Source organism: Leptonychotes weddellii, unplaced genomic scaffold (genome assembly GCF_054177405.1).
Source record: "Leptonychotes weddellii isolate Sample4059 unplaced genomic scaffold, ASM5417740v2 HiC_scaffold_9817, whole genome shotgun sequence".
NCBI lineage: Eukaryota > Metazoa > Chordata > Mammalia > Carnivora > Phocidae > Leptonychotes > Leptonychotes weddellii.
The window spans coordinates 1-7,833 of NW_028070439.1; the positions used below are offsets into that span (position 1 = coordinate 1).

Sequence of the window (7,833 nt, forward strand, 5' to 3'; positions counted from 1 at the left end):
GTCATCCTGTCTGTCAAGACAAAAGGCATGAGGGGAACCCAAAAGAGAGTTCTAATCTATAACTTCCTGACAACATTTGTTTGGCAGCTAGAGTTCCTAAAGGGTAAATTCAGGTATCTGTGAAAGGGAAATGGCTCTAGGGCAGCGTGCCCCCAAGTGACGTGACAGGTCCAAGGGGTCAGCACCAGATGGGGGCTTGGTAACACGCACATTCCTGAGCTCCTACTGGATCGGAATCTCTGGAGCTCAGGAATGTGCACTGAAACAAGCACCCACCAAAATAATTTTTACGCATACCAAAGTTTGAGAATCACTGCCATCGGATACTCAAGAGAACCACGGAGGGAAAAAAAATAATTTCAATAAATGAAATCAAGAGACCATCACAGATGTTATAATAATTATCCTGACTAGACTATGAGCTGCCTAAGAGCAAGACAGTAGGTCTTGTCTATCATTTTATTTCCAGCATTTCTAATACCTGTCACACAGAAGATGTTAAGTAGATAGCTTGTTGAATGTAGTTACACATCCCATAATTAGATGCTTATGCCCCTCTCGTCCGTAGGCTCAGGGCCACCCAGGCTCTGAGACTGATCCCGGCCCAAGGAAAGGGAGCCTGAGGAGCCCTGGAGTAGCAGCTCAACAGTTCAGTCAGGTTCTGGCTGACTCCACGCTGACCTTGGCCATCTCCTTCACAAGGCCTGAATTCTGTTGTCGGCTCACTGGATGACATCCTTGTTTCCCAAAGTCTGCAGTCTTCTCTCTCTCAGCCACCCCAGCAGCTCTGCAACCAAACTTCCAATTTTTTAGTCACTTGGATCCCCATGTCCCCATCTACTCTGTTCTCCATGCCCCCTGCTGCCTCAGTGACTGAGGGTGACTGCTTTTCCACTCCTTGGTCTCACCTCTCATGCCACGCACTGCTGCTCAACAGTCTTACCCAACAGCTGCATCTCTGTGCGTATTAGGAAAGAACAGCCCCTCTTGCTCTCCCAGCCATGTGGGCACAGATTGCGGCATGGCCAGGATTTCAGCCACAACTCTTCCCTTAGGCAGGTGCTCCTGTTCCTGGCTCACCTCCACAGCCTTACCAGGTGGCCCGACCTGCAGCCTGTGCCCATTCAGCCCTCAGACAGTTCCTTCTCCACACAGGTCTCCACCAGTCCTCAGCTCACACTGACACACCCAAGACGGTGTGAAGTTGGTCAGCCCGTCATACATCCTGCCTGCCTTCCTCTTTGTATTTATTGCTCAGTTTATGACTGTTCTGTCATCACATGCCCATGTGAACATTAGCTCCAGTTCTAGCTATGTAGTAATGTCTAGATTTTTTGGCCCAGCCCCATAGGTCCCCTAAGCCTCCTAGACCTAGCCATCTCCATATAGCCCAAGCCTCAACCGAGACACGTAGGATCCCGCAGTAATCTATGTAAAGGGCTCAGTCTTCTTTAACTCATTTACCACCTCTTTTAAAAATATCATCCTTATTACTAATTGGATGATCCTAATGTGTCTGGTAGCCTCATTAACATACAAAAGACCTACACCCTCTGGTGCTGATGATCACGTAAATAACAGCACAGTTTATTAAATTACTCACTAAATGCCCAACAGTACACTAAGCCCTTTTCACACAAGATGACAAAAACAAGTATATTATCATCCCCATGCTAGAGATGCTTAATTACCAGAGCAGTGGCCAGAATTCAAACTCAGATTTGAGTTTAATTGTACATTATGGAAAACTTTTAAATTGTACATATGGGAAACTATAGTCACTGTTTTTTTTTTTTTTTTAACTATTACATCATGAACTTTATATTTACTTAAAACCTTTTTTAAAGTAAAACAAGGGAGGGGCGCCTGGGTGGCTCAGTTGGTTAAGCGACTGCCTTCTGCTCAGGTCATGATCCTGGAGACCCAGGATCGAGTCCCGCATCGGGCTCCCTGCTCGGCAGGGAGTCTGCTTCTCCCTCTCCCACTCCCCGTTTGTGTTCCCTCTCTCGCTGTGTCTTTCTCTGTCAAATAAATAAATAAAATCTTAAAAAAAAAAAAAAAAGTAAAACAAGGGAATGATATTTAATGATACACATTAAATATATGCATTTATTAAAATACACTTAGAAACATTGAAATATGAAAAAAATGTTTACTTTATAATTAGGAAATAAATCTTAAGGACTCAGTACTCTGATGAGATTTCTGCTAGAAGGACCTGAAAATTCTCAATAGGCCATAATTAAAGAATAAAGAGTAGCACATACAAAATTAATATGCCCTATTATACCTGAAAAAGTGAAGTTTAAATCTGAAATGTTGAGTTACTGGTATCTGATACAAATTAAGGGGAAAAAAATCTGACATTACTGAGAAAATAGAAAATTTGATTTAGGCACCATCCCCCTCCCCCAAATAACTGTCTAGTTTCAACAAATTGGACCAACTGTATACATTCTGGCTGATTCCTAAATACATAGTTTTTTCTTTCTACATGGCAAAAGGAGAATATGTATAATTAACTCTCTCCTCCTCCCCCAGTTCTTTGGCTAATACAATGATAGGCAGCTAGTTCTACACATATATACACACACTCTTCTTTCAGCCTTTCAAGAAAAGCCAGTGCTTTTGCCAGATTTCATCGTTAGCATATGTAGACAGATCTTTTTACCTAATTAAAGCTAAGCTTTCACTGCCAAAGCAGATGACTGAATCCCCTCCTGAAAACTGGGTGTGCTTACTGCAAAGAATATAAAAAGGACAGAAATGACTTTTCAGCAGAATTTTGTTTTTTAATAGCACAGTGGGACACACTAAAATCATTCAGCTAATAGCATACTATACTGGATGCTAAAAATAAATGAACTAAAGTTCCTGTTTTCCAAGATCTCTCTCTTCAGACTCAGTTACACTGAAAATACACAAAGAAGCTTTTAAAGGAACTTCTTACGTTCCTACTGTTTATTCATATTTTCTCCCAGAGACCCATTTCTTCTCCCAGGGTGGAAATTTTCTCTATTTCCTTATATTAATACCCCACTGGTGAGATAACCTCTAAGGAATATTAGATGTTAACATGTTAAAGACTGTGGCTGATTTTTTAAATTAACTTTATTGAGATAAAATTTTTATATAATAAAATGCACTTTTAGGTGTACAATTTGATGAGTTTTGACAAATGTATACAGTCATGTAACAACTACTAAAATCATACTAAACATTTCCATCCGCGCCCCCCTCCACGTTCCCATGTTCCCCTTTACGGCCAACTCCCTTTCCCCCACTTCCTGGCCCCTGATCTGTTTATCGCGATACTTTTGCTTTTTCTAAAGGTTCATTTAAATAGAAGCATATGATAAGTATCTTATATCTAGCTTATTTCAGTTGGTAAAAATGCTTTTGAAAAGACTGTCCATGTTGTTGCTTATATCAGGAATGCACTTTTTTTTTTTACAGTTAAGTAGTATTCCATTGTATGCCCATACAACTATTTATCAATTTACCAGCTAATAGACATTTGAGTCTCTTCAGTTTTTGTTGTTGTCCTTGGTACCGTTAGCAACACTACATTAAACAGTCAAGTACAAGTCTTTGTATAAGCATATGTTCTCATGGGTCATATAGTAAATGTATGTTTAACTTTATGTAAAAACTTCATATTGTATTCTGGTGCCTATTCCTGAGCAGATTTGCTTCAATTCCTCAGTTAAAAGGAAAAAAAAAAAAAAAAAACCCTCCACCCACAACAATTCAAGTTATTGATGCCACTGAATACAAATCACTGACAGAAGTAAGAATTGATACATCTGTTAATATCAAGCGCTCAGCATGGGTGTGTACTCCTGGAGATGAGAAACAGAGCGCACGGTCTGAGGAGGGAACTGTTACACTGTTTCTAAATAAGTAGGACTATCTGTTGGGAGACCTAAAGTTAAATATTTTGGACTCCTGCTGTTCAAAGTGGGATCCATGGACCAGCAGTGTTGGCACCACCTGGGAACTTGGTAGAAATGCAGACCCGCAGCTCCACACCCTTGATCCACTGCATCAGATGAGCACTTTAACAAGACCCCCAGGTGATGTGTGTTTGAGAAGTACTGATGGAGATGGTCAGGGCAAGAGAAATTACATCCCAGAGGGTCTGGCCTCGTTTTTGAGAGGAACCGGAAGCTCACCCTAAGTTCCTCGCTATCTCTTTTAAAAGTCTTTTGGACTTGACCTTTTCAATTTTCCAATCCACAGAATTTTCTCTGAAGAAACCAGGCAGATTCTCTCTGAAATAAGTGACTTTAAGGCGAATTTCCCTCACATTCTAGGGAATATTTGTGGTTGCCTTGTAAATTCCCTAAACATTTTCATTCCTATATCGTTTTCAGTCTTATCCTTCCACTTGCTACCACTATCACCACGATACTCCTGGTATTTTGAGAGGAAATTCTCCTCTCATGATATCTACAGGACACACATTTCATTCTGCATTGCCTAAAATGGTCAAGTGCATCACCAGCCAAACCTTTACAACAGCATTCCCAATTGCTGTTGTTCACAGCTTGAACCCCGGAATTACAGACCTCAGAGCTGGGAAGAGTTCACAGCATGTTGACAGAGAAAGGGCTTATGTCACCATATTATAGAAGAGACAGCCAGGATTTAGAAAAATTTAAAAACTTGCCAAAGGGGATGTCACTCACAAGTAGCGGAGTCCATGGCGTAAAAGGACATTTTTATGTGGACTTTCCTCCAGCACAATTCCAGTCTCATAGTGGGGGCACAGTAATAACCCACTAGTCTTGGTTTTGTTCTAGTCCTCTCCAACCTCCATGGTTTTCAATTCCCGAACCATCTCCTTTGGGTGGCACTTCACGGACCTGGGTCTCACTCCTCTAACTTCTCTGCCTACGTTTCTAGGTCTCTTCCTCCTGGGCATACGTAAATGTGGGCCTTCTCCAGCTCTTATCTTAATTAATGCTGGTTCCTAAACCCACGTGCCCATTTCTTCTCAGCTTCTAGCAATGATCTCTAATCTCGCTTTAAACCAGCCCACGTGCTGCACCTGGCGCCAAATCCTCAAAGCCCAGCTCTCGTTCTGTCACCCACTCCACAGGGAAACCATCAGTGGCTTCCCACTGGCTGCCAAATAGATATAAAATCGCTTAGCCTGGCATGTAGGACTTCTATAATTTGGTCCTTCCACCTTCTCCTCTTCCACTCCATGCAATTTATTCTTTGCAGGTAGCAGCATAATTCGGTGTTAAGGTTGCCTGCGAGGCAAGCAGACCCTGGGGGTTTGAGTCTCAGCTCTACAAATCTGACCAGTTCTAGGACCCTGGGAAGTTGCTTAACCTCTTTATAACTCAGTGTCCTAGGCTGTAAGATGGAATAATACCACCCAAAAGAGCTAGTGTAAGTAGTAAATATAAAGCACTTAGGTAAAAGTCTGGCACGCAGTAAGGGTTCTCCTAATCTTGTTCTCATTCTTCTTTTAAAACAAATGAAATATTAACTGCCCATATACCAAGCCCTTACTAAAAAATGAACTTTGTAACATCCTGGCAAAGACCCTAAAGAACTAATGACATTGTGCTAATAATAGCCTCAGAAAATTAAGCTTCCATTACGATGCTAGCTATTTCTGCACATTCATTTCAACATTTCAAAGTATCCGTGGTAGGAAGACTTATTCATCTGCTTCTGAATAAGAAATGAAAGGTTTGATTGATCAAGGTAATAGTAATCCGTCAGCAAAACTCATGTTAGAATTAGACCCTATTTCTGGCTATAGAAGCAACATCTTTTTATGCTTTTCATAATACAACTGCTCTGGAGTTCTAGTAAAAAAACAAACAATCCAGACTTGTAATCAGCATATCAAATTTATGTCTTGAAGCAAGAAATAAAATCAAGAACTCTGCAAATAATTTGAGTGGACAAATGGTTTCATCTTACACTGTTATACTGTTGAGAAGGATTCAACTATTGCGTTCTAGATTCAGAAAGAAATAGCAGGGTCAATCAGCAATGTCTAACAAGGTAAGGATGAGGAGCTGAGTGTCTCAGCCCTAGAGAATGGGAGCAGAAAATGAAACACTGCAACAGATGGCAATAAAAATAGTTTCAATGTTCTGAACACTTATGTAATAGAACTGTTCTAAATATTCTACACATGTAATTCTTTTAATCCTCAAAACCACCCCTTAAGAAAGGTACTATTGTCATCCCTATCACACAGATGATGACACTAAAGCACAGAGAACATACAACGTACTCAAGAATCCCCAGGTAGTTAAGTGGCAGAGCTGGAATTAGAGAGCAGACACACACCAGAATCCATGCTCTTCACTATTATGCTATAGAGACTCAAAATATTTCCATCTGATGCCAGGAGATGTAAAGACTGGCAGGAAAGACAGTTCTACAAATCACCAAGATGACGACAGCTCAGATTCCATTAAATTAGGATTTGTCTGTCAGTAAGAAACCTGCAGGTCCAGCCCTGCGTCCAGCCCAAGTTGGTGGTGTTCAAGAGTTTTGCAAGCCCAGTGGCTCAGGACCCTGGGGAAGGGCTTTGAAACCACTCATGAATAATCTCGGTGTGAGCAATGAAGAGCTCAAAAGATTCCCAAGGACCAAATCCCAAAACCATTGTAAATGTCCAAATCTGCCAGTACCACTAAAGAAAGCATTATGTTCTCAGTCAATGGGCGTCCTTCACAAAAATGATTTTCAAACAAAACAGTAATGTAACAAATTTGCCAGGAGAATAACTGCTTTCTGATGAGCCTTCACAAATCAGAAGGACTGTATGGACACACGGGTAAAATGTGGAGCTAATTCCTGATGGACATTTGAGCTCCAGAGCTTTCTCAGAATAAGTTTATGAAGTGGGGTTTTAAATTTGTACATGGGTTCCAGGAATGGTAAGGAGAATATGCCTAAAAATCATAGTAAGGTACTTTAATAAAATTATTATTAATTGTAGCATTTAAGGATGGAGAGGGAACTCGAGTTCATTCTATTGAGAAAACAAGGCCCAGGGAGGGCAAGCATCTTGCCCAAGGTTACACAGCTTATTAACAGCAGTTTCTACAATAGCTGTGATGCATGTAACGATCTAGTTTTAACTTCAGTGTTTTCTTACTCTTCTACTTCCATACTGGCTTAGAGTAGTCCCAAAGAAGATATATTCACACTGAGAATAAAAAAAATATTTAAGGGGCATTCAGCTGGGTTGGTCAGAAGAGCATGCAACTCCTGATCTTGGGGTCATGAGTTCTAGCCCCAGATTTGGGTGTAGCGATTACTTAAATGAATAAACTTTAAAATAATAATAAAAGTATTTATAAGTTCCATAGCTCAACTTTGGGATATGCTGATGAGTCACTGGTTACATTAAAAGTCTCATGGGCCCTCTGGCCACACGTTGAACTAGTAAGAGATAAATTAATAGGCATTTTAGGGGCACTGGGTGGCTCAGTCCTCAAGCGTCTGCCTTCGGCTCAGGTCATGATCCCAGGGTCCTGGGATCGAGCCCCGCGTCGGGCTCCCTGCTCCGCGGGGAGCCTGCTTCTCCCTCTCCCACGCCCCCTGCTTGTGCTGCCTCTCTCGCTGTGTCTCTCTCTCTCTGTCAAATAAATAAATAAAATCTTTAAAAAAAATAAAAAATAAATAGGCATTTTAAAGTCATTTGGAAGAGGTGGCAACATTGTATAAGAACATTTCAAGTGTTCAAACTCACATCTAAGAAGTCTGAGACAGTGGTAGTGTTGCCTTGACTTACCTGCACTTTTAGGAATCTGCTTCCCAAAGGCACTCTGCTCCTGAAGGTGAAGGATG

General features: G+C 41.1%; 1 long non-coding RNA gene across 1 annotated transcript; it reads right to left on the reverse strand.

Annotated features, from left to right (window-relative positions):
• Positions 1–347: 347 nt before the first annotated feature.
• On the reverse strand, positions 348–7,581 carry LOC145720072 (uncharacterized). Its single transcript, XR_014142790.1, has 2 exons — positions 1,095–7,581; positions 348–787 (listed from the first exon to the last, which is right to left on the reverse strand). It is a non-coding gene; the product is annotated as an uncharacterized LOC145720072 (long non-coding RNA).
• Positions 7,582–7,833: the final 252 nt, after the last annotated feature.